Raw genomic sequence first — 7,074 nt, forward strand, 5'->3', positions numbered from 1 at the left:
GGTCATCATTAGACTCTTAATTCCAGATTGAATTCAAATTGCACCAACTTCCTTGGCAGGATTTTGAACCAGGTCACCAGAACAGTTCCTGAATTATCAAATGTCAGGTTACACCAACTACAGAGAATTATGAATACAGCCCGGTCCATCACACAAGCCAAACTTCCATCCGCTGACACCATCGATACTTCTCACTGCCTCGGGAAGGCAGCCAACATCATCAAAGACCCCTCTCACCCCGGTTACAATCTCTTCCAAGCTCTTCTGTCGGGCAGAAGATACAACAACTTAAACACACGTGCCAACAGATTCAAGAATCTCCCACGCTGTTATCAGACTTCTGAATAGACCTCTCAAATTTTAAATTTAATGTTGGCCTCACTCTTTGTGCACCTTCTCTGTAGCTGTAACATTGTATTCCTTGCTCTGTTCTATTACCCTAATACACTTTATATGGTATGATCTGCCTGTACTGCATGCAAAACAAAACTTTTCACTGTACCTAGCTACACGTGACAGTAACAAATCAAATCAAAAATCATGCGAATTGAAGATAAATGTATTGCTTCCATTCTTCCAACTTATACTTCAAAGGTTTTTGTGAGTCACAGGGAAGCAATTCAACTGTATTATCTTAGGATTTCTTCATCCACCTCTTTATATCTACACAGAAATATCCACACACCTTAAATCATCTAATCATCTACCTGAATAAATGAACAGTTCACAAAGCACACAGGAAAAGATGGTTTGCATCTAGTATGGGTCACTCAGTCACACATCACATATTTGAAAAAAGGCATAATTGCTTTAAATATCCCAATAAAGCTATGCTAATAACATTAAAGATCACTGTACTTTAGCAATTAGGATGTCAAGGTCTTGGATATGGTACAGATTCACTTGTCTTCAGCCAGCTTTTCCTTAGGGAAAAAATGGAGCCACTGATCACCATGCTCAGGTACCAGCACAAACAGAATGTTATATCTTATCAAACACTATGGCTGTGGCCTGTGCTTGAGTAAGTTTTTTCATCATTTTCCCTTCTTTTTATTCATTGTTTATTCAACTTTTATTCCCTTATTCTGCTTGGGAAGGTGGTGGAGAGTTGCCTTCTTAAACCGGAGCAGTCTCTCGGGTATAGGGATACCCACAATGCTGTTAGGGTGGGAGTTCCAGAGTTTTAACCCAGTGTGCCTCACTCTGGGATCTGTTTCATTGCCCCTTGCCCCCACTCAAGGGTCTATCTCATTGCCCCTTGCTCCCACTCTGGGGTCAGTCTCATTGCCCCATGCTCCCACTCTGGGGTCAGTCTCATTGCCCCTTGCTCCCACTCTGGGGCCTGAGTCATTAAACCTCTCTCCGCACTAGTGTTTGAAAAAGAACACCTGTTTTCTGGTTTTGCAATAGAATATGTTTGAATTGCTCAGTGCTGTGAACAGACCTGAATGTTGATGCAGCATCTCTGTTGAGTTTTGTAGTCAGCCAGGAGTTGCAGCACATTCTAATCCTTGAACTTTCCCTGGCGCACTATTACTCTATGTCAGTCAAAAGGCTTTGAAGCTTCTAGTTCTGGCTTTGGGTTCAGGACTTGGGTCGCTTTCCCGATGCCAGGTAATTGCCCAATGGAAGTTTCTGAGCAATTACTACACGGTTAGTTTGTCTGGAGTTTCAAAAGGGCTGGACGTATATCTTTCTTCCACTGTCCTGGTCCAAATGATTTGGTCCATTGTATCTCCCAGTGCAGACAGGATACACTGCACATAATACATTCAAAGAACTCCAGTCTCCCTCCAGGAACCTGAGCACATAGCTTGACGCACTGACAGCAGAAATGAGGGAGTTCCACACAGTCAGATGCACCTTATTTAAGACTGTAAACGGATAGGAGCTGATGTAGGCTGTTCAGCTCATTGAGTCTGCTTGGTCATTCAATGAATTGGAAGCTGTTGGGTTGGCATGGCCGCTCAGTGGTTAGCACTACTGCCTCACAGCGCCTGGTTTCAATCCCACCCTCAGGTGGCTGTCTGTGCAGAGTCCACACATCTTCCCTGTGTTTATATGGGTTTCCTCCAGGTGCTCTGGTTTCCTCCCACAGCCCAAAGATGGGCAGATTAGGTGAATTGCCCACAGCTTCCAGGGCTGTCTAGGTTGGCTGGATTAGCCATGGGAAATGCAGGGTTAGAGGGTAGGAAGCAGGTCTGGGTTGGGTGCTCCTCTTTGGATGGTTAGTATGGACTTGATGGGCTGAGAGGCCTGCTTCCACAGTGTAGGGATTCTATGATTTTAATCTACTAATCCTCAACTCCATTTTCCTGCATTTTTTGTTACAACTCTTGATTTCCTTACTGATTAAAAATCTGAATCAAAACCAGAAACTGCTGGAGAAATTTAGCAGGTCTGATAGCATCTGTGGAAAGAATGCAGAAATTGCAGTGACCCTTCATCAGAACCAGTAGTAGCTAGGAAAAGATGGTCTCTTTGCTGAAGGCGGGGTGAGGAGGGGGTGTAAAGGAATATGTAATGAGTGGAGATGGAGCCTAGAAGGAGTGAAAGACAGGTAAAGGAATGGATAATGGTACGCTAGAGAGACAAAAGAGCTGCTAATGGCGACCATAAGTGGGTGAGATTGAGTTGGCTGTGCTGAAAGCAGCCCATGTGACAACAAGGCCTAGGGTGTGGGGTTTGGGTTTTTTTATTCATTCATGGGATGAGGGTGTCGCTGGCCAAGCAGCATTTATTGCCCATCCCTAATTGCCCAGAGGGCAGTTAAGAGTCAACTACATTGCAGTGGGTCTGGAGTCACATGTGGGCCAAGTAAAGGCATGGGAGAAGATACTGAGACTCTAAAATTGTTGAATTGATATTGAGTCAGGAGGGCTGCAGGGTTCCCCAAGCGGAAAATGAATCTCTGTTCCTCCAGCTTACACCTAGCTGCGCTGGAACACTGCAGCAAGCCTGAGACAGAGATGTCGACCTGGAAACAGGGTGGTGTGTTGAAGTGACAGGCAACGGAAGCTTGGAGTTATTTTTAACCAACAGAACGAAGGTGTGACACAAAGCGGTGACCCAGTCTGCACTTCATCACTTCACCGTAGGGCAGATCACATTGTGAGCAGTGAATACAGTAAGACTAGATTGAGTGAATTGCAGGTAAATCGTTGCTTCACATGGAAGATGTGTCTGGGGCCTTGGACAGTGAGGAGGGACGAAATAAACAGATGGATGTTAGCCTTCTGCAATTGCACGGGGAAGGTGCTGTAAGGGTGTGGAGACATGTCTATTCCAGCCTTAATTACACCTAATGACTTAGCCTTGACTGATTCACAACCCTATGAGAGAATAGATTTCGCCTCCTCTTTGTCTTAAATGTGCAACCCCCTATTCTGAGGTGATACCCTCTGGTCTTAGACTCTCCCACAAGGGGAAATAATTTTTCCACATCGACCCTGTCAAGCCCACGAGACTCTTGTATGTTTTAATAAGATTCTTCTCATTCTTCTAAACTCCAACAAGTACATGCCCAAACTACTCAACCACTTCACTTAAGACAGTCCCTCCATACCCGGGATCAGCCAAGTGAACTTTAACTGGACCCCTTAGGTAAGGGGACCAAAACTGTTCACAATATTTTCAGATGAGATGTTACTGTGAGACCTCATCTGCTCACTTGGAAGTGTGATCTTCTATACATGCCTCCCCACAAACATATAGAAACCGTACAGTGCAGAAAGAGGACATTCAGCCCATCAAGTCTACACTGACTCTCCAAAGGGCATCCCACCCAGTCCCCTACATTATCCTGATTAATGCCACATTTCCTGTGGCTTGAAGCAGGGATGGTGACTCTACTTGGATGAAAATTGGTTCTCTCAGTAGCTTAGGAACCAGTTTTTCATTTCTCTTTGTCTTGTACAAATTGCTCAGATGGAGTTGGCTATAGAACTAATCATCTGTCTCGTCACAACATTAGGGCTATCTGACTGTAACCAGCAGTGTTCCACAGGGATCGGCACTGGGTCCACTTCGATTTGTCATTGATATAAATGACTTGGATGAGAATATAGGAGGCATGGTTAGTAAGTTTGTGGATGACACCAAGATTGGTGGCACAGTGGACAGTGAAGAAAGTTATCTAAGATTATAAAGAGATCTTGATTAATTGGGTCAATGGGCTGAAGAGTAGCAGGTGGAGTTTAATTTAGATAAATGTGAGGTGTTGCATTTTGGCAAAACAAACAAAGGCAAGACTTATATAATTAAAGTAGGGCCTTGGATAGTGTTATAGACCAGAGAGACCTAGGGGCTCAGGGACATAATTCTTTGAAGTTTGCATCACATACAGGTAGGGTGGTTAAGAAGGCATTTAGCACATTTGCCTTCATTGCTCAAACCTTTGAGTATAGGGGTTGGGATGTTATGTTGAATTTGCACAGGACATTGGTAAAGTGTCTTCTGGAGTACTTTGTCCAGTTCTGGTTGCCCTTTTATAGGAAGCCTTTGGCTTTGATCTTTATGTCGTCATTGTCTTCAGGAATGGTGCCAGAAGACTGGAGACTAGCAAATGTTGTCCCCTTGTTCAAGAAGGGGAGTAGAGACAACCCTGGTAATTATAGACCAGTGAGCCTTACTTCGGTTGTGGGTAAAGTGTTGGAAAGGATTATAAGAGATAGGATTTATAATCATCTAGAAAGGAATAATTTGATTAGGGATAGTCAACACGGTTTTGTGAAGGGTAGGTCGTGCCTCACAAACCTTATTGAGTTCTTTGAGAAGGTGACCAAACAGGTGGATGAGGGTAAAGCGGTTGATGTGGTGTATTTGGATTTCAGTAAAGCGTTTGATAAGTTTCCCCATGGTAGGCTATTGCAGAAAATACGGAGGCATGGGATTGAGGGTGATTTAGCGGTTTGGATCAGAAATTGGCTAGCTGTAAGAAGACAGAGGGTGGTGGTTGATGGGAAATGTTCATCCTGGAGTTCAGTTACTAGTGGTGTACCTCAAGGATCTGTTTTGGGGCCACTGCTGTTTGTCATTTTTATAAATGACCTGGATGAGGGCTTAGAAGGATGGGTTAGTAAATTTGCGGATGACACCAAAGTCGGTGGAGTTGTGGATAGTGCAGAAGGATGTTGTAGGTTACAGAGGGACATAGATAAGCTGCAGAGCTGGGCTGAGAGGTGGCAAATGGAGTTTAATGCGGAAAAGTGTGAGGTGATTCACTTTGGAAGGAGTAACAGGAATACAGAGTACTGGGCTAATGGTAAGATTCTTGGTAGTGTGGATGAGCAGAAAGATCTTGGTGTCCATGTGCATAGATCACTGAAAGTTGCCACCCAGGTTGATAGCGTTGTTAAGAAGGCATACAGTATGTTAGGTTTTATTGGTAGAGGGATTGAGTTTCGGAGCCATGAGGTCATGTTGCAGCTGTACAAAACTCTGGTGCGGCCGCACTTGGAGTATTGCATACAGTTCTGGTCACCGCATTATAGGAAGGATGTGGAAGCATTGGAAAGGTTGCAGAGGAGATTTACCAGGATGTTGCCTGGTATGGAGGGAAGGTCTTATGAGGAAAGGCTGAGGGTTTTGAGGCTGTTTTTGTTAGAGAGAAGAAGGTTAAGAGGTGACTTGATAGAGACATACAAGATGATCAGAGGATTAGATAGGGTGGACAGTGGGAGCCTTTTTCCTCGGATGGTGATGGCTAGCACGAGGGGACATAGCTTTAAGTTGAGGGGTGATAGATATCGGACAGATGTCAGAGGTAGGTTCTTTACTCAGAGAGTAGTAAGGGCGTGGAATGCCCTGCCTGCAAAAATAGTAGACTCGCCCACTTTAAGGGCATTTAAATGGTCATTGGATAAACATATGGATGATAATGGAATAGTTTAGGTTAGATGGGCTTCAGATTGGTTTCACAGGTCGGCGCAACATCGAGGGCCGAAGGGCCTGTACTGCGCTGTAATGTTCTATGTTCTATATGTTCTACGATATTATTAAGCTGGAGAGGGTTTGGAAGAAATTTACAAGGATGTAGCTGGGAATGGAGGGTTTGAGTTATTAAGGAGATGCTGAATATGCTGGGTCTTTAGAACATAGAACAGTACAGCACAGTGCAGGCCCTTCGGCCCACGATGTTGTGCCGAACTTTAACCCTATACCTAAGGTCTATCTAACTGCCACCCCTACCTTATACTATCATCCATATGCAAATCTAATAGCCGCTTAAATGCCCCTAATGAGGTCGACTGCACTACCCTCTCCGGCAATGCATTCCATGCCCCTGCCACTCTCTGAGTAAAGAGCTTACCTCTGATGTCTCCCCTATATCTACCTCCACTCACTTTAAAACTATGACCCCTCATAACAGCTACCTCCGCCCTAGGAGAAAGTCTTTCTTCACTGGAACGTGGGAGTTTGAGAGCTGACCTTATTGAGGTTTATAAAATCGTGAAGGGTATAGATAAGGTGAATGGCAGGTGACTTTTCCCTAAGGTGGGAGATTTCAAGACTAGGGGGCACAGTTTTAAAGTGAGAGGAGAAAGATTTAAAGAAAGCAGACATGGGGGCAATTTCTTTACACAGAGAGTGGTTTACACATGGAACAAGCCTCCAGAAGAAGTGGTGGATGGGGGTACAGTTACCACATTTAAAAGACATTTATATCAATAAGAAATGTTTGGAGGGATATGGGCCAAGCAAGGCAGTGGGACTCGTTTAGTTTGGGATTATGGTTGGCATGGACCGGTTGGACGGAAGAGTCTGTTTATGTGTTGTATGACTCTATCCTAGTGTACTATTACATTAGATGGTGATGGTATGATTCAGAACAATATTTTCTCAAAACCTCTTAACTCTTTGCCTTCTCCAGGGAGGACCAACATTTGTAGGCTGAGAGACGAGGCAATACAATCGGACACTGAATGGAAACAACAGGTTGTTACTAACTTCAGGATCTATGCTCTTCACACTGCCCTTTCAGACAGTGCCAATTGTTTCTGATTATTCGTAGATGAAATAAAATATGGATAAGTATGAGGTTTTCCACTTTAGTAGCAAAAACAGGAAGGCAAA

Source organism: Rhincodon typus, chromosome 36 (genome assembly GCF_021869965.1).
Source record: "Rhincodon typus isolate 14 chromosome 36, sRhiTyp1.1, whole genome shotgun sequence".
Lineage (NCBI taxonomy): Eukaryota > Metazoa > Chordata > Chondrichthyes > Orectolobiformes > Rhincodontidae > Rhincodon > Rhincodon typus.